Here is a 20,247-nt window from a genome sequence, read left to right on the forward strand (position 1 = left end):
ATGCATTAAAACCCATTAAGCCCCACGTGATCCCTGCAGCACAATTCTCTTTTATCTTTCTTCTCTCCACTGCCCGGAGACTAAAGAGCTCATCTCCATAGGGCTCATCTCCATAGAACTGGGGAAGCAAAGTCTTCCACATGCTTTACTTGTTTCTGACTGTCTGTTCTTTCTCACAGAATCTGCTGTGGCTTTACAAATTTTGTTGGGAACCTGTAAAATATTTTAAGCATCTTTGGAGAAATCGGATAAATATATGTGAGTAAGTTAGAGGGAAAATACAATACATTTTGTGACCTCCTAAAAAGTCCCTGAAATTTTACTTCCCTTAGGTATTAGAAATGGGCTGTTAACTGAATATTGGTTTTTTGGGGTTTTTTTTTTCCTTTTTACTTGACAATACATTTCCTTCAAAGAGTTGTGGAAGTGCTTAATATTATCTGCTGTAATGTAGCAACCCCTTCGTCTGGGTGGAAAGTCTCTAGAGTATAAAAGTCCAGTGTCTTTATTTCTTCCTTGGACAAATACAACCACAAAAACCAACCCTCTGCACGCTGAATAAATCTTTCACACAACTAATTGTTTTATGCAGRGGGCTTCTGAGGGGGGCAAAAACTTACATGTGGTTACTATGTCAACAAACGACGGGATTTAGGCATTTTTCTCAGGGACTTACGTCTACAGAAGACCGAGAGAGAATTTATGGAGCGTGTTGTGCTGACACCCTTCCAGCTGTTCCTTCCCCCGAGCGGAGCAGGCACGGGAACGGCTCCGGGGGCGGTGGCGCCTTCGGGGAGCCCCGGGCGCTTGGTGGGCTGGGATTCCTCAAGGAGGGAAACCCGGCTGCTCGCAGGGGCGGTTCGGGGAGGGCGAGAGCGCTCCTGCTTTTCTTCGTGCTGAGCGGAGATCCTTGTGTGATTTGCGGGAAAGATTTGTACGTGCAAGCGTCTGCTGCGCTTTGCGAGGAGTCGCCAGAGAGGTAAGGCAGGTATTTTCTCTCACGAGTTTCCTTTCATTCTYTTTTCCCCTTCCCTCGCCAAGTTACGAACGACCACCAGCATCCTGGTCCTCCGGCAGCGACCGCCGCTGCCGTGTCCGGGGGTGGCTCTGCAGACACCCAGCAAGGAGCGGGGACCCTGCGGGCTGCCAGGAGCTCCCTCGGAGTCGAGCCTCAGCTGCAGCCGCAAGGCTGTGCGGCTCTCGGGTCCCGTGGGACTGCGGGCCGCGCAAAAGCCTGAGGTGTAATCCACGCTCKAGTGATGCTATCCCCAGTTTGGGGTTATCTGGGGGTCGTGAGCACTCGTGGTTCTTGTTATTGCGTGAGTCAGGTCTTGTATGTACATGCGGTCATTCCTGYTCCTGCCTGATGTCTCAATATTAGAAAGTAGTTAGGATRTCKGAGGAATGGTAGAAGTTGCTGAGGGTGATTCAAGTATTGCCTGGGACATGATATGTGCTGGAAGCTGCCCATGTGTAGCTGGAATTGTCCTGTGCAGATGCTCCACCGTCCTTCTGTACAGCTGCCCACATCTCATCCCTCCTTTTCCAGCACAGATCTCTGGCAATTCTCCCACCTCATCCGTATGTATCACAGCGAGTCTCATTTGGGATAGTTGACTCACGGGATTTTTGGAATTCATCACACAAGCACTTTTTTTTACTGTGAAAGTGAAGCCAGTGTGTAGCATTTTCTGCTTCCTTTACACCCACAAACTCTGAGTCTTGAAAAGCTTCTGCCTCCTTGATTCCCTGAAACAGAAAATGGGGCCTCATATATCAGACAAAGAATGACTATCTCAGGGCTCCTTAGGAAAAGAACAGCTGTGTGGAAAGATCAATAAACACTACCAATTGCTCCAAAAGTCATAAAATGGAAAGACTCCACAAAATAAAATGTGTCGCAGGGAACCTTGACTCCAGACACTGCAGGAGAACTCCTGGGAAATGCAGTAATTAGTGGGAAGTCTCAGATTTGTTTTCTTTCAGTGGTTCTSCACATAAAAATATTTGGTTTGGTTACTGAAATCGCAGTGGCAGGAAGAAATACTTACCTATGCAAAAGGAAAGCTTGTTTATGCTTAAAGCACTGGAGAAATGGTTCCTGAATGGCTTAGGTCAGTTAAAATAAAATACTTGCAGTGCTGCCAAGACCACAGACCTCAGGTGAGCTTAGACATCTCACTTCTGCAGCGTTTTGCTCTTGTGGGATTTCATCCAAAGCTCTCTGAATTTCCATTCATCTTGGTGTGTTTCCACTCTGACTCACTGCAGCTAATGTCACAGATAAGAGCTCCAGGATAATTTTTTTTTTATTCTGCCTAAAATAAATATTAAGTTCTTCTAAGATGAACTCTGAGTATCCCTTAATCCAAGTAGTCAATAAAGATATTAAACAGGGCTGGCCCCACAGTGAGCCCTYGGAAACACCACTGGTGACCAGCTGTCAGATGGATGCAACTCCATTCACCACCACACTTTGGCCTCAGCCATCTCATCTTTACCCAGTAAACAGCACATCTGTCCAAGCCACGAACAGCCAGTTTCTCCAGGAGAATCATGCAATAGACATAAAATCATGACTGCAGTATGTGATGTGGACACTTGTTGCACTCTGGTCCAATTTCCTTATTGGAGATATGGGAATCCTGGGAAGCTCCAGGAGAGCCATGTGATTCTGCCCATGGACAGGSATTTTGTCTCATGGACATGATAGGCTGTGCTCCCTGAAACTTTGGACTTGCTGTGTGTCCCTGGTGCCCCTCATCCCATGTGCAGGAKGTGGACATGCATGGCAGCATCATGCCTGAGGGTTTCGTTGGTTCAGTCACCCATCACCTAGAAATCCTTGGCAAATGGTCTAATCAATCAGACTAAATTTCCAATCAGACTAAATTTCTGGATGGAAGAAAAGTAGTCTGATTTGAGTGAGCAGGTAAGCTCATAAAGGAATTTAAAACCAAGTTAGTTTTTCCTTGCCCTTAGGTGAAGAAAATTTATGGGCATAATTCCTGAAGACATGGTGCACCAAATAGATGCACTTTCAGGGAGAGTTGGAAAGGAAGATTTCCTTGTAGACGTTGTAAATCCTTCCAAAGGCTTTTTTCTTTTTGCTGATTGGTATGATCAGCCAGTAAATCCCAAATGAATGAAGAACAATCATATATGCCAAAGTTGTGAGTAGCTAATTGGTGCTTGTTGCCTTTCTTCCAATTTGCAATGTCATTCCTGATAGTGGCATTATATGTCATCTGTTCTCAGAGGGKCCACAAATCTTGCCAGAGAGTCACATATTTAATTACATGTTTTTRTTTCTCCTCTCATAAGAATGCTAACAGGCTGTCCTATGAGGTTTGAAAAAAAACATTGTCTGTTTATCTATTTCAGTCCCTGTTTCTCCTGCAGTTTTTGTCATCTAACTGTCCTTTAGATTGCGTCACACAAGGAGCAGGATGGTTTGCCAGTCCTTGATGCTCCTCTCTCTGCATATTGCATTTTCAGAGTCCTAGAAAGACGTAAGAAGAACTCATTTCCGAGAATTTATGAAGCAGCTCTGATAAACTAAGGCTGTTACTCAGAAAAAAAGTTGGTTCCCCTTATTGAGTTGCATGAATGTTTTTCGCAATACTTAAATGGAAGGGGATAAACGGAAATTATTTAAGATTATTAGAATAATTTAATGTGACTCTATGGAAAATACCTGTGATTTGTGATACTTGAAAAACTGTTATTAGGAACAAATGAAGATGCAGGATTTTTGTCTATTCCCTGCCCAATTAAYAATTGAAAATATTGGAGTGTCTACTTTTGTTTTTTAAAAGAAAATAGTAGTGATGTAAAAGCAGATCAACAGATAGGTGATTGAAAAGCTTYACCTTTCATGACATAGTGTCATTTTAGTCTATTCAACACAATAATATGTGTGAAAGACTTAAGTACTTATGGAAAATGAAGTCTCCAAGAGCTGGACACTGTAATGCTTTTCCTGCCTGCTGTGATACAGCAGACTGCCATACCTGTATGTGTCCCAGCCGAGGGGAAAAGGTCAAGGGCTGCAAGAAGGACTTGAATAAGGCCATAGAGRGTTTTAATTAGAGGATTTTAACAAGCTTCCCAGCTAGATGAGAATTACGGCTGTGGGTGAGCTCCTGTGGCTGTATAGAGCAGCAGCAGCAATCCTCATATGCTTCATGAAGCATGGATGGCTCTTGAATGGCAGTTGTGTAATGAATTGATTAAATAGGGGCAGGCTCACGACCCTTTTCTGCAACTGTCAAAAGGAACCCCATCTTCAAGGAAACCAGTGTGTACTTTGCACTTGTGGGCAGCAGACAGATGGTTTGCTCATGGAGACACCTCCAGTTTTATAAGCCAATATATTCAAAGATTAGCCAACATGATGTAAATCCCCACTGTGTAAAACTAGTAACCCAAATTGCACAGCCTGACCATTGRAATGTTATTTTATGTCTTCCTGGTCTGTTTTAGATTTAAGTAAGTTATCTGGCACAATTGACCAATTAGTAAAGTGAAGCAAAAAAGAAAAATCATGCAAGTTTGAATCTGCTGATTAAGGATTTTTTTCTTTCTAGTTGTGACAGATTTACCACTCTATGTAGAGATTTAGTGACTGGTACCACTTTAATTAAAGAAAACAGTTGGGTTTTTTTTACCTGCATGAAATTGGAAGACTGCTGTCTCCTAGCACATTGTATCACAATTCCTGAGAAAATTGCAAAATGCTGAGACAAGCATGGAGTCCAGGAGTGAACCTGGCACATGTCATGGTCTTATATTGTATTAATCTAAGAATGCTGTGATAGATAACTGTATACAAACAAGTACAAACCCACACAAATGATTTTAATAATGAAACACCAGACAGATGTAGTWAGTAGGTAATGAGAAAGTAAGGGGTATTACTATTATTATCTATTTTTCTTATGTTATGTTGGTTGTAAGTCTTCCCTTTGAACTTCCCAGCAGAGTTTAAATAGCTCYTATGTGTTAAATCCTATGTGCTTGAGGGGAGATGTGACTTTAGATCTCAGGGCTTTAAGAGTGCCCACTTGAGTGGCTCTGTGCTGGGCAAGGCAGAGACTGGAACAGCAGAAGCTTTTTTTTTTTTTTTGGCTTTTCAGGTGTATTTGTATCCTTTGCCTATGCATTTTGGGGAAAAAAAGCGAGGCAGATTGATTGGGCCATCAGCTGAGCCATACTCACCTGCTCTAAAAGAATCCAGGAGGAAAAAACCCCAAATACTTTTTGGTCTCCCCTAAAAAAAAAACAGAAAAGCCAGGAGGAAATAATTCAGCTTTGAGGATCTTATCTCAGATGGAAATGCCAGGCTGAGAAGCTACAGGGCAGAGGAAAATTACAAGCCTTTCTCTAGAGAAGAGGTATCTGGTGGTGATGAATRACAAGGTATAACTGAAGGGAAAAGCCCATGGAGGAAAAAAGCAGTGGAAGCTACTGAGTTCCCCCCAGCAGGGAACAGCCTGTATCAGGAAGAATCAGGGAGGTAAACTGTCTGTGACACAGAATTCATTACCTCTACAAGGTTTATTTCTCTATAAAAATATCTTACACTACAATAACTGTGTTTTCTGTCACTGATTTCTGGTCTGTAACTCCATACAGATCAGACCTGTCAAACTTCAAGACAGGAGTCATTGTCGCTCTGGGAATGACAGTGCAGTGTTTAGCGGAGGCTAAATTATAGGCTTGGTACTTGATTTCTTTGGACCTCTGTGGTGTTTTCCCTGACTGCTACATTTATAAGGATGATCACATTGCTTTTTCCTCCTCCTGGTTGGTCCCTGAAACTGCCTAACCTTCTCCTTTTCACTGTGCACAGCTACCACTCCTGTCTTTTGTCATCAACTTCTTTATGGTACRTGATTCTTCTTCACTTGGAACAGAGCTCCCCGCATCTCAGCTAATCCTGCCTTCAGATGTGACTGTAAAGTCTTATGAGGTTCAGAGTCAGACTAAAGAGTCAGTTAATTTTCCAGGCAAACCTTCTCCTTTACAAATATAAGCATCACATTTTCTGTTTCTCAGTCACGTGGTTATCAGTCTGTATTGAAAACACTCATTAAYCATCCTTGCTAATGCACATGAARTGACTCATTTTGGTTAGTGCTCTGYTCTGGGAGACAGACAGTCTTTTAAGAATTTGGTTTTGCTCTTGTTCTCAAAGTATTAACACTGTATGTAGGTATGTGGTTCTGGAGAAGTTGTTTAACTTGTATTACCTGGATTATTTTAAATAGAAAGAAAACTGTTTATGGATCTGAAACCCTGAATCATATTAGTCAAATATAGTAGAGATTCAGTAGGAACACAAAATATGGCTTTCTTTTGCTACCTGAAGTGACATTGTTTGAAGCCATGAGAAGAGATAATAATACACATTATTGTGATAAGAGTTACTTGACACACAATTTTAATCCAGTTCCAAGAGTAGTGCAAATTTKAGCAGCCAGTCTAACAGACAGAGCCTCCTAAATCTATATGTGCTTATACTGCTGGCACAGAGWGCCAGGTTAACAAGGAAAGCACCCTTGTTAATTCCTCATTATGAGGAATTACATGTCTGAGATACTACAGCGTTCAACATTCTTCTGTCTCTTCCCCTTCTTTGCCTTCCTGGAGGTAAACTGGAAGAGAAGAAGAATATTATGCCTCTTCCTAATGAAAACATTTTTTTTTTTTTTTTTAATTCATCTTGTTTTAAGATCTTGGTTCAGGAAACTTAATCTCTGAAACAGTAAATTTTTAAAGTATTGCTCTCACCACCATAGCAACCTTTGATTCTGAATTTGAATAAATTTTGTGCGTGTTTTATGAGAATATTTTGAGTCTTAAGTAGGTTGTAAACGGAGACAAGTGTACCAGAGATCTTGGTTTGATTAGTTGTTTGGTGYAACAGTCTCCTTGGGCCTGAATCTCAGCAAGAGAGCTGGGGGTCACTCAACACACAAGAGCTGCAGAGGGGCTGGTATCTACCGCGTCAGCAGCTCAGTTATCCTGGGCCTAACCGGGAGCAAATTCAATCTCTGCTAATACACACAAGCTTCCTCCAAGCTGTTGGATCAAAGCAGAGGGAGGTGAGAGAGATTAACACTTGGACAGTATCACTTATGTCTGAGATGTTTGTCTCTGTGCCATATCTGTCCTCTGTACCTGAGTCAGTTGGAAAGTGCCTGACCTGCAGCTSCAGTGCACTCTGTAGGACCATTGCTGCTTGGCTTCAGGGCAAGGCTCATTGATCTYGTCCAGGACTTTCGTTAGACAGTCAGAATGCCATATTTGTCAKTTCKGTATTTTTTTCTTTTTGTTTTGTGTAAGGAAAATGCTTTATGCTCTCTGAAAACACACTGGATCTGATCAATTACRTTAAACGTATTCAAGAGAAGTTTAGCAATGCTGTAACCTGGCTTTGCCACACAGAGCTTACCTTATATATGCTCCTGGCTACCAGCMCTGCTATTGGGAGGCCAAATTTCCCTCTGCTGTGTGCACAGGTAGCATCAAGTAAGAATTAATTTAGTGTGCAAGAACCAGCTGTCTTATTTAAAGCCAACCCATGTCTTACATTCACCCAAACCATCCTACTGGACTTGCCTACTGAACTCTAACAAAAAGTGACTTTGACTTACCTACTAGACATCAGCARTAATCTGTTAGCTTTAATAAGTAATTGATCATTTATCTTGGTCAGATTTATCATTTATTTCCTGATTAAATTAAGGAGTAGAGATTTTCACAAATTAATCATTCCAGTGGTTTCTATTTTATTTGTATTTTTTTATGGCTTTAGACTAAACTTGACAGCACTGCTTACATATTCTGAAGATATTCTCTTTCATATAGCTTCCGTTTCCCAGAATGAGAAAATAAAAGAGGCTTTCATGCACATGCGGCAYCAGAAAATAAGAGTCTGTTGTAATGTTCAAAGTTCAGATGTTCAGCAACTCAGCCAGGTACCTTCTTGAGGCAGCAGTGCAGAAGCTGCTAAGCTTAGCCCACATTTTGTCAGTTGTTTCCTTCTTTCTAATGAAGAAAACTTCTCTACAAAAGCTTCCGGATTCATTTTTACCATGCTTAGCATTGCTATGATGAAGAATGTACTTCCTTATTCTCTCATATTTTTAATTAGGTCTTAATTATGGYAATTTCATGTTTTACTTCCATGTGGAAGAACTGCAGCTCAGAGTTTGAAATAAAGCCAGGATCTGTCCCTGCATAAATACTGTTGCAGATTCTGTTGCATGGTTTTTCTAGGAAGCAGATCTGCTGCCTCTGGGCAAAATGTATGAGTAAAATACTTCAGTCAGTTAACAGACTAAATAATAATAATAATAATAATGATAATATGATATGCTAGGTTGCACAAACTAGAAACAAAATCAATGCAAGAGTTAAAAAGAAAAATCTTGCACAGAAAACTTGTTTATAAGTAATTTCCTGAATTATACCATCAATTTGGGATTTGGGCTACTAATGGGAAGAGTATGTCTGTTTATGGTACTGCAAAATTAATGTTTGAAAGCTGGCTTTTATAGATTACTGTGTTTCTGCAAAGTTCTGTCGTGGAACTTGGAATTCACTCAGAGTCAAAACAGTTTTCCTTTTGTTTCGTCACTTGTCCTTGCTTATGACAAGGGTCAGCGTTTTTAAGTACAATGATTTGGAACTGTTTGAAGTAAGCTATTGCCTTGTTCCAGTGTGTTAATCAGGACCTTGTAATTARAAGTAACCTCCCAACAATGAACCAAGGGCTTTGTGGCTCCTTGGCACACTGCATGGTTTGTTGTTGTGTTCTTAAAACATTTTTGTGCTGCTGATGGAGCAGCTTAGCTATCCAGGAAGAAAAGAGCCAAGTTTGCTAAATACCTCACTGTCACACACTTGTGCAGCACACTGGAGAAAAGGTTAGCATGGAATGTTATACTTCCTGGTGAACTGGCTGCTGAGTGAGGATGAACGAATTTTGGGGAACTGGTGGCATTCATCAGCAGGGCTTTGACTTTTCAGCTTGTAAAGAACCTGAGTGAGTTAARTCTGTTATTTAAAACAGAATGCCAGCATAAAATATGAGTAGCATGTAGAGAAATGAGAACAAAAAGGACAAAAACCTCATGTTTTTAAGGAATTAATTATTTATTTATGGTTTATATATTACAGTCATTTAGATTGTTAAAAACCAGGAATCCCCTCCTAATGGTACAAGAAGCAAGTACAGCCACCATTTAAATATTTGGGCAATAATCCAGAGACCTAACTTGCATATATGCTATCTTGCCAACTGTGSTCCCTTTTTTCATTTTCTCCTGGAAACCCATCTTTCCTGTTTGTTGCTTCACCTCTATTGACACACATGTCTGGGAGGCTAGGGGCACCCAACTCTCAGCACTCTCTAGTGGGACTAGGTTTGCAAATAGACATGGCATCATCTGGGCAGCAGATTAAAATTGGGGTGCTAGTTAATTGTTGGAAAAAAATTATGGGACATTCAGTGAAATATAAAGATATAGAATCCAAAGAATTATTACAAACAGGAAGGAAGCAGAAAAGATTGTGGAAAAGTGCCCCGAGAAAACTAGGAAACATTGTATCCTAAATGCAGCCTGGGATTTAGGAAGACTCTAAACTACATTGCCAGAAGATGGGAAAGTAAAATAAAAAGAAAATTTTTCTGTATTCATCTTGTTTCTTGTTCCTCCTTAGGTCACTTTGAGACAAGAGAGTTAGTTAGATTGCCTTTTGTCCAATTTAGTGCACCAGGTCCTTCTTAACAACTTTCTGTTGAGAATGAGATTCAGAAATATGGCTAAAATTTTGTTCTGGATACTTCACTTTATTYGTTTATTTCCAGGGTATCTTTTCCTTTTCATTTTAAATATTRATATTTTATGTTTCAAAATAGTCGTGTTTGTTGTATTTTATTTTATCAGCTGCATTTTAACTTCARTGTAAGAAACTCACCCTTTGATGATACCAATGAGATAATTTGCTTGTTGAAGGTTTTACAGTCTTCCCTATGAAACAGACTCTTATTATTGAAGAATACACATTAGCAGGTTTTGCTTTTATGAATGTAATCTGCTGTGTGTTTTCGGCATGAGGGCATGAAAAAGAGAATGAGGAAGAGAAAATATTTTAGGAACTTTTTCATCCTGTTGCAAAGAAATCAGACTTTCAGGGTAGAAGACAGTGGTGTTTTTTTGTCCACTGACATTTGCAGTATCAAAACAGTGTCACTCCCAAGTCCTACAAAGRATATTCCTGTGCTGAGAATTCAGTGCATGATTTTACCACGGCAGCAGTAAGGTACTCAGCTCTTGGGCTGAGGAATTAATCTTCTCAGAGGCTTTAAAATATTGTTAAAAATAAACGTGGATCACTTAAAACATCTTGGTGGTTGTTAATCTGCTCCCCTCTGCATCTAGTGTCCAGTCCTAATTGCCTTGTATGACCTGGTGATGAATTGGTCTCATGAATAGTGCTGTGCCTGGATTACTTTGCAGTTGGTAACCTAAATATTTGCAGGGGGGATTGCCCTTCTTTTAGGACCTGCTTTGTATTGTGTGGGGCTGTTAAGGTTGAGAAGCCTTAATGTAATTGATATGGCAACATGCAGACATGCCTACTTTTGTCTTTTTCTTTTCAATTTATTTTGTTGCTGTTTTTCTGTGTTCTGACTATAGTAGACTTGGCATGAACTGTTGGTAGGTGAACTGTGTTTCTGTGTTTTTCAACTGAACTTTGAGATCATGGAAGAGAGGCACTGAAAGTCAATTCTTGTACTTGTGGAGCGTATTCAGCATGGGAATGATGTGTTGTTTTATTGACATGTCCAAACTCAGGTCACCAGTATGAAAACATTACTGCTATCAGTGTGTTTAGTGTCCAAGCCTTCTTAAGCCTTCTTTGCTTTGGTTGAGTCTGCTGGAAGCCTTTGTAAAATGCAACTGTAGTCTTCAGAGAGGGAATAGTTCTCTGTAAATGTAACAGATTTCCAACTAGGAGCAACCARAGGCAGAAATTCTGCAGCCACAGAAATACTGACAGGAGCTAAACCATCTCATGATGGAAATCCTTGTTGTCATGGGCAACTTAAACCATTCCCGTATCTGTCTTTCCCATAGAGAGACAATGCAGGGCACAAGCAATCCAGGAGGTTTCTGAAGTACATTGAGGRTAACTTCCTAACTGTGGCAACTGAGGAGCTGGTGAGAAACAGCACTTTGCTCAACCTCCCTGAGCTTACAAACAATAAATATCTGGCTGAGCATGTGAAGGCTGGGAGTAGCTTTGGCTGCAGTGACCCATAGTGATGAAGTACAAGGTTCTTATAGGAGGAAACAGGACAAATAGGAGGATCTCAACCCTGGGCTTCAAGGGAGCAGGCTTTGGCCTCTTCAGGAATATCCCTTGGAAGAATTCTGTGGTAATAACATCTTGGAGACAAGATAGATAGTTGATTCTCAAGCATCACCTTTTGAATGCTCCAGTCCAGCAAGCAGAGAATCAAGCATGGATGGCAGGAGATCTACATGGATGAACAAGGAGCTCCTGATAATTTAAACTTCAAATGGAAGAATACAAGAATGTGTTYGGGTTACATGGCAGGGTTTTGTCTGTGGGGGCTACAGGGTGGCTTCTGTGAGTATGAATGAGGGGCTGGGAAAGTATAGGCTAATCAGCCTCAGTTCAGTCCCCAGGAAGGAGGTGGATCAAATCTTCCTGGAAGCCATTTCCAAACCTATGAAGGACAAGAAAGTGATTTGGAGCAGTCAACATGGATTTACAAATCCATGTAAATTTTTTATCATGCCCGGTCAAGCTGATAGCCTTCAATAACCAATAGACCAGCTCCAAGGACAAGGGGAGAGTAGTAGATTCTAGCAAAATTTTTGACACTGTTTCTGATAACMTGCTTCCAGGCAAACTGATGAAGCCTGGACTAGGCGAGTGGATAGTCATGGGATTTAAAACTGGCTGAGCCACCAGGTTCTAAGACATGATCAATGGCAYGAAGTTCATCTGCCAGTGCTGTACCCCAGATGCCAGTGCTGCAGCTAATACTGTTTAACATCTCCATTCTTGATGGGACAGTGCACCCTCAGCACATTTGCAGAGGATATAAAGCTGGGAGTAGTACCTGTTACATCAACTAGAGCATCTGAGACATGATGAGAGGCTGAGACAGMTGGGACCATTCATCCKGGAAAACAGGATGCTGAGRGGTCTTATTAATGTGCRTRAATACCTGATGSGAATGATGCAGTAAATAGGATAATGAGAACAGAGCCAGGCTATTCTCATTAGTGTCCAGTGAAAAGGCAAGAGACAAACTGCACAAACTGATATACAGGAAATTTCTGAAATTACTGAAATACTGGAACAGGCTGCCCACGGATGTTGTAAAATTTCTATCCTYGTAGACTTTTAAATATTATTTAAAACTTGACAGGACATGGCTCTGCTCACCTGCTCTAGTTGATTCTGCTTTGAGTATGAGAGATAAATCAGTTGACCGCCATAGGTGTTTCCCAACATGCACCCTTCTGTGGTGGGGTTGGACTGGATGTTATCCAGATGTGTCTTCCTACTCTGTGAGTTGCGGATTGGCTGAGGATCAATTTGTGCCATGTAGTGTTATTCGCATTTCAGTTTCTCCTAAAATTTGAAACAAAAAAAAAATTTCGTATTTTCTTMATTTTTTCGCCTTCCAGCACAAAAAATTATCAAAATGATCAAAAACAATATTGATATGGCAACACCCTAGAGGAGCACCCTGGTGAGTGGCCTGAGAACAAGAAAATTACTTGGACTTAGCCTTTTTGCTAATGTTTACTTAAAGATTTATAGAAGTAGAGGAAAATCCCCTTAACTTTTGTGGACCTTGTGTCTGACTCAGAAGGCTTAAAATTGTAGAAGTCYAGTCTTGCATGAGAAGAGCACAGTTTTGAGGAGTTTGCTTTTTCCTTTCCAGTGAAGGTCTTGAGTGCAAGTCAGACATTGCAGAATTATAGTTCTGTCTTTATCCTGTCATACAGTCAACTTCCTTGGTACTGGGATCACAGCAGAGCATTGAATGAAATGAATTTAAGTTAATAAAATGAATTTAACTTAATAGGGAATGCCATAATATCTGAGTTTCAGATTATTGCATGGGACATAATATGAAGCCTAATATTTCATTATAAATTATTAATTAGCTTTTGAAAATTGATATGTAAACTTATTATTAAGGAAATCTGTTGACATTTCCACTTTTAAGAAATTAATATGACATTGCCATTAAAGATTCTCATTTTGATTATTCATGGAATAACTACAAGAACTGTAAGACAGAAATAAATTTCGCTTTGAATTAGTGTTCTCTTGCATTCATAATTGCAGTTATCCTTCACATCTCTTGAATTCAGAAAAAAAAGTGCAACTGAAAGTGGATTACATCTTCTGTGGAGGAAAAGAGAAGATTGAATCACATTCCACAGATCTCTGTGATATAGACCTGTGTCTCCTATACTGGGAGGGAGCTGTACTGGACCTTCTAACTGGAGAACACAAAGTCAGGGTCACTTGATAGTTCTGTATGCRATGCCAGGCTCTCGGATAAATGTGGGTCTCTGGGAAAGTGTAGCTGCACCCCCATTGTACCCAGGTGGCAAAAGCAGGGAAGTGCATGTCTCTGGCAYGTTTCTGGCTGGCGTCTATCTGGTTTTCCACGCTGTTCTGCTGCTGGGATAACTCCAGTCTGCACCAGCAGTGTCTGCTGCACACCCGGTTGCCTTCCTGTGCCACTTCCCAGCTCTCAAAGACATAAATGTACCATTGATTTCTGCCTCTTTCATTTGCTTCGGTATGACCAGGTATGATTTTGGCATTTGGTTCTGCTGCTGACCTGCCAGTACTAGTGCTGGGTGACAAAGTTTTGAGGTTCCTTGTTATTTTCACTTTCACGGGTGTGTATTTAGCGTGTTCCGTTCTGGGTCATCTGTTTTGTCCACTCTGTCAGGTGAAGCTTGCTCAGGGTAGATTCCAGCTGATAATAACCAGCTCACAGTTTACACGATATTTAAGTAGAAGGCTTTGGTGGCAACTTTAGATTATTTCTGTCTTGACTACTTAATTTTACTTTCACTAGCACAGTCCCAAACCTTTGCTTTCATGTGGTAAATATATAGGTATGCTGCATACAYGACTCTTCAAGACAAAGATTTTAACGAAACGTTCCTGTAAATATTCTTCCTTCTGTGTTACAGTTATTCCGAGTGTATGTTTAACTTGCTGATTTGACGCACTGCTGTGCAGCCGTTTGTTACATATTAACTTAAGGCTCAATCCCGCAAAGTACTAACTGCTTCTGGATCATGCTGAGTCCCTTTTCCTCCCAGAGGCGTTGAAAGGCTTACAGAGGGCTCAGCAGAACTGAGCCCAGAATCCAGGCAACAACAGAYTCCTTCAAAAACTAAACAGGTTTTCTGGAACAAGGTTTGTATTGTAACTGGACAATATTTTGTGCAATGGATTTTCATACATTTAGATTAAATATTATCCAGAAGAACAGGTCTTGTAGTTAGTGGCTGATGGAAGACATAACCATTTAGGTACCTATGGTGGTAATTAATTACATTTTATAATTATGGTTTTATTAGTTGTTCCAGTTAAGTGTAAGACCATGACTGAGACTAATGTTGAAAGTTTTGTGTGTTGGCTGCAGTGTGGTTTGTCCCTCTGTTAATGTGTATGAGGTTTGCAGAGTCGTAGATAATCTGTGCAGTTCATCTAGCAAAGCCATTTGGGCGTTACTCACTGCTGAGCTCACACACCGTGCAACCGGCTGCTTGTGTTCWGTGACTTCAAGGGGATCCCACTGGCATTGGGGGGCAAATTCCCTGGCATTACCCCAGCTTCCTGGACCCACCTTGGGCAGAACCCACCCAGCCACAGAGCTGAGCCACCGGTGGCTGCATGCACTGGTGTGTCATCACTGATGGCACTGGGCTGGAGTGCTGTCCTCCACCGTCACTCAGGCATTTTGAAAGAGACTTTGCCAAAGCATACTAAGCTCATCTATTGCTTGTATTTTGGGAAGCCAGGAGAAATATAGAGTGATCAAATGTATCTGAATGAGAGCATACTATGGTGTAGCCTTGTGCAAACTACAGTACTAACTATTACTCTTTCTGTGAAACTTTTTTCAGGACTAGATGGTACGACGGGTCTGGGTTGTAATCTATACAGCATTGAAAAATTGTTGTAACTTACGATTTCTTAAAAAATATTCTCACTGTTTTGCATGCAGATGAAAACCATAATCTCCCACTGTCTGCAAGAAAAAAGACAGGACCTGAAAACTTTTAGCAATGTTGTTTGATTCCATCTACAAACAAGGAAAATTACTTCCAWAATGGCAGCTCCTGCCTTTCCTTCTAGGCAAGGAAGGAGACACTTTTTGATTTTGGTCCCGCTATCACCTGCAAACAGTGATAATTCAGAACTACAAATTAGACCTGGATCGTGCTTTCAGACTTAAGGTTAGCCGAAGCCCAAGGCGCAGCTCAGCTCTAGGTGCAATTGGAGCAATCTCTCTTTAATTCAAATACAGCGGTGTGTTAATAAACGTATCTTTTGAAAAGAAACAATCACACTGTTGTCCTTTGCCCTTGCTGCCCCAGTTTAACTATTAGCTGYGCACACATTTATTGTAGATTATCTCTTGAGATCAGTGTGATTTTAAGCATGCAATGGTAGGGAATCACCTGCTTAAAACATTTGCAAGATCACAGCTCTAGCAATGCATTCTAACTGAAACTGGGGTTTGAAATCAGTATGCAAGTAAACTGAGGATTAAGCAACCTGCTGACTGCCAGTTTTCTTGGAGTAAAGGCTGGCGAGTTGGCTGCTCTGCTTTTCTGGGGAATAAGCAAAAATACCAAACAAAACTGAGCTTTAAGGAGTCTTTGGTAAAGTAGAGCTGTTTCTCTGCAACTTGAAGCACAATTAGTTACACTAACAACTTAAGAGTTAAGAGTTGTTTACCCATTAAGGGAAAGTCAGGAAATAGGTAGAAGTTTATGGGAACAAAAGTGGGTTACTGATGCCAATGAAGTATTTTCCAAAAGTCTAAGCATAGGATGAAAGCACCACATGATTCCATGTAAGAATACTGCAGCAGAAAGTAGTCACAAGTACTCAATATCCTCCCTGGGAAAACAGTTTTTGGTTTAAGTGAAATGAGCCTGGACTTGGTCGTATGCTAATTGCTTTTCATTTCTATGTGTTAGCAAAGCTGTTTAACACTTGCTATAAATCCTGGATTTCACTCTCTCTTGTTTAATACCAGGTTAAATCTGAACTAATAAGCTCTCAAAAGCTTAGAGGTTCCAGTAAAATGAGATTTGGATAAAAAAAAAAAAAAAAAGCATGTTGGTTTCTACTGTAGCTGTAGCATTGGTGTGCTAGGCAATGAGAGAACCAAGGCTAGTGACAAAAGAGAATATGCTTCATTGGGTTGTTAAATGATTTAGTAAAAGTCACAGTGTTTTACTGTAAACTGTAGGAAGGGTTTCTTAGCCTCAGAACAGTGAAAGATGTAATAGTCAATTTTGTATCATTTCCAAGTGTTTATTTGCATGATGTATTTTGATTAAGTGTTAAAAAAAACAGACACAGAATATTGTGCATGGAGCAGGATTGCTGTTACCTCAGTGTTTCTCAGGCAGCAATATATATGACTCTGAGGGTTGAACACTGAACAGGAGCTGTTTATGAGCTGAAAAATAGCAGAATTTCTCACAAATGAAGCATCTTCTCTTGGCCTGGTACAGTGAAGTATAAAGACRGTACTGCAGCCTGCTGAAATTGGCTGGTTAGAAAGGTGCACCTCTGGCTCTTTGGTTGAAACAATTATTCTGGAATGTACTGTCTGTGGCTCTTCAGGACTTTCAGAGTTAAAACTTTCATGTAAGTCTTGTCCCTGCTAGGAAAATTACCAGATGCTGACAGGGGGTGTCAGCAGTGCCTCAGCTGAACATATGCTGCATATGGCTCGGCTGCAGGCACASACAGGGAGGCCCTGTTCCCTGCTGCTGCAAAGACTGGTGACAACAGGCTTCAAACTGATTCCAAAACAATACTAAATGTTAGTCTCTATTCAGTGTTCATCCTACCAATGAGACTGAAAAAGTATTTGAGTATAGATTGGACTGCTAAGAATTTTGCTGCATCAATAAAGAGCTAGGTGGCATCTTTACTGAGTTATTTTACAAATRGTTGTTTTGAGGTACACAGCAATCCCGGTATCCGTGCATTGTGATTATATTTGTACTATTTCGTGGTGAGGCTGGAATTTAAACTGAATGAGACATTGAATGCAAAGCAGATTAAAATCTCTATTTACCTTAACTATTGATTGTAATCTCCAACTCTGATACAACAATGCAACATAAAAAATTAAATTAACTTCTCTGGAGAAAGTATTTMCCTGCTTTTTCAGAGAGCATACTGAAAAATCTTTCTTGTTTGTGGTGTTGCCACAGAATTTGGTGATTATTTGTGTCWCTTTTATGAATCTGCTACCGGTGCCCACCCAGGAGCACCACTCCCACACCCACTTCCCACCCACACATTCTGGCACCCTGTGGCAGAAACACAGCACAGGGGAATTGCTGAGGGCAACTGTGTGTTCCCCCAGCCTTTTACAATTCACAGCACTCTTGGGCAGTTCCTGAGAAAAATTTCAATCCTGGACCAATTTCAGGAGTCCTGTTGCCTGTGGAAAGCATTTCCACTCTCCTTCCTGCTCTTTCCCCCTGCCCCTGAATGCTTGCTTCCACCTTCTGCCCAGCAACAGCTCGGGTGCAGCCAGGGGAGCTGCTTCAGCTCACAGTCTGGCTGAAAAAGCAGAAGGCATGTCCAGCATCTCTCCCTTTAGGTGGTARCAGGCTCTTAGGTTGGCAGGAGCTATCACTTCTACCTTCATCCTTAGAGACTGAGTAGATCTAAGTGAACAGGAACAAATGATCTGTGAGGAACAACAGCATCTCAGGATCAATGTGTGGTAACAAGACAGYAAAGCAACCATTCCTGTCCTGGCATAGAAGCAAGGTTTGATGAATTATGTAATGAAAAGCAAGAGGTGGGAAAAAATYTGGCTCAGGTATTTAGTATTGCTTGGGGATAAAACACAGATCCTAGGACAGAATTCATGTAAGCTTGCCTCTTTCATTCTGGAACTGGAAACATGGCTCAAATCTCTATCTCAGTGTTTAATTATGTACCCCAATGTGTTGAGGGARTGGCTTGTAAGGTTTTCCTTAACTGATTTTCTCAACCTGAAGTTTAAAGTCTTTTTTAAAAGGACACTGTTCAGAAAACAAAGTGTCTATTTTGCTGTTTGTAACATTTAGGCAAAGACAGCTAACCAACTTAAATTAACTTTGTGGTAAGGCTACATGTAATCTTTCAGGTTCAGAGCTATCCTGCRCTCTTACAAGACAAAAATTATTAGYCAAATGTGCAAACTCCAGTTTAGAAGATTAATGGACCATGATAAAAATCGTCAATTGAGTCTTGAAATAGGCACTACAACCTGAACTCCTTTCAAAAAGTGGAATTTAGGGTTTGTCCTCTGCATGAGTAGATAATGGATTATTTTCTCTATGTGTACATTTTYATAGCTCTCATCACTATGAGCATCAAAGTGCCAGAGGAGCATTGATGGATTGGTCCTTGCAGACCCATAGGTTATGAGGCACTACTCCTATCATCACATRTTTTACACATATGGCACTTAAGCTGAGAAAAGTATGCTGAACTGCCAAGGTCAGAGAGAAGGTCAGAGAGAAACGAAATCCAGAATCTGTCTTCCACAGCCCCAGGGAAGATGTCATAAAGACATCTCTCCTGCCTGAAATGGGTGTTTCATTTTTTTTCAGATAATTTACCATTATTTTGGAGGGAAAAAAATACAGAGTTGTTTTACAACTAGTTACAGGAATAGGGGTGTTTGAACCAATGGCCATAGAGGTCTCTTAGAGCACTGATTTCAGTTCCCCTGCTTCAGGCAATTAAGCAATTTGGTACCTTAGATACTTATAACTAACCCCATCTCAGGCTTCTAAAGCTAGTTTTTCTTCCATGCTGCTCTAATAGGAAGGCAGTTGCTTGATTACAGTGTTCTGATCTAAAAAATAACCTGATTTCCCACCAAAATGTGACTAACTCATTCAGCTGTCATATCTTACAGAGGCAGTCAATATGCATTATTTGTATTGATTCCTAGAAAAAATTGTGATGTTACAAATGATGTAAGAACTGCAGGAGATTTCCTTGACTATCCTGCAGATGAAAAGTTCTAATTTAATATGCACAGGTTTTCTTAAAATAGGAAAAGTAAGATAGTCCAAAATTTATAAATTTGTGTCTGATTTGCTGTCCAGACAAATAAATTTTCAAGTCAGTGGCATTGTGTGTTTCCTGCACCTTTAAAACTAGGACAAAATAAATTGGCAGTTTGCTTAAATGTGATCGTCCATTCTTTTAAAATAAAAAAAAAATCTTGAATTTAACACTAATAACAAAGAAAATACTTAGTTAACACAACAACAGAAAAACAAAATAATGACTATTAGATAAAGGTTTATCACTGCTTTGAAGTTTTCAGGCAGGCTAAATTCAGAGAACAAATGTAATTGATAAGATCCAGCAGGTAATTGTTGCAGCACTTCTTGTCACCTGCTTTGCTCAAATTAGTCTTTCCAGCTTTTCCATTCCAAAGTGTTCTTGATAGAGTAAATTCAAACAAAAATCAGAAATTGTCAAACTAAAGGTAGAATTAGCAAGATTTTTTTTTGTCTGAAAAAGAAAGAGAAACATGGTTGGAGATAGTAATTCAGTCATGTGGCACAAGAAATATGCCCATTAATGTTGATTTACTTTAGACTGTAACAAAGATAGCAGTTTTGTCATTGCAGAGGGAGACTAAAGAGAGAAAAGTATTGATACTGATTGAGAAATAAACCCCAAGCAACTGTGTCTCGAAGCCCAAGAATCAATACCACCTAGGAGTCTCCTAATAAGATGCCCCAATCTCTCCTACCAAGTGCAACTTGTTTCTCTTTTTCTCAATCTTACTGACATATTCGCTGTTCTGCCATGAACATATCAAAAGCTATAATACACTGTAACCAGGTGTGTATTTCTGTTGTGTCATGCGGGCCAATTATT

The 20,247-nt window shown here is 40.4% G+C and overlaps 1 protein-coding gene across 2 annotated transcripts in view; it reads left to right on the top strand.

Moving 5' to 3' along the window:
* The first annotated feature begins 899 nt into the window (after positions 1–899).
* Positions 900–20,247, top strand: part of SPATA13 (spermatogenesis associated 13) — a 71,674-nt gene continuing 52,326 nt past the window's right edge. Inside the window, exon 1 of one of the 2 annotated variants that reach the window (XM_057366724.1) lies at positions 900–979. The gene's annotated coding sequence lies outside the window, so the exon portion shown is untranslated. Of the gene's footprint in view, positions 980–14,402; positions 14,509–20,247 lie in introns of those variants that run through there. The other variant, XM_057366725.1, reaches the window with a different exon arrangement.

Source organism: Malurus melanocephalus, unplaced genomic scaffold (assembly GCF_030028575.1).
Source record: "Malurus melanocephalus ecotype Western Australia unplaced genomic scaffold, MMel_1.1 scaffold_70, whole genome shotgun sequence".
In the NCBI taxonomy this organism is placed as follows: Eukaryota; Metazoa; Chordata; class Aves; order Passeriformes; family Maluridae; genus Malurus; species Malurus melanocephalus.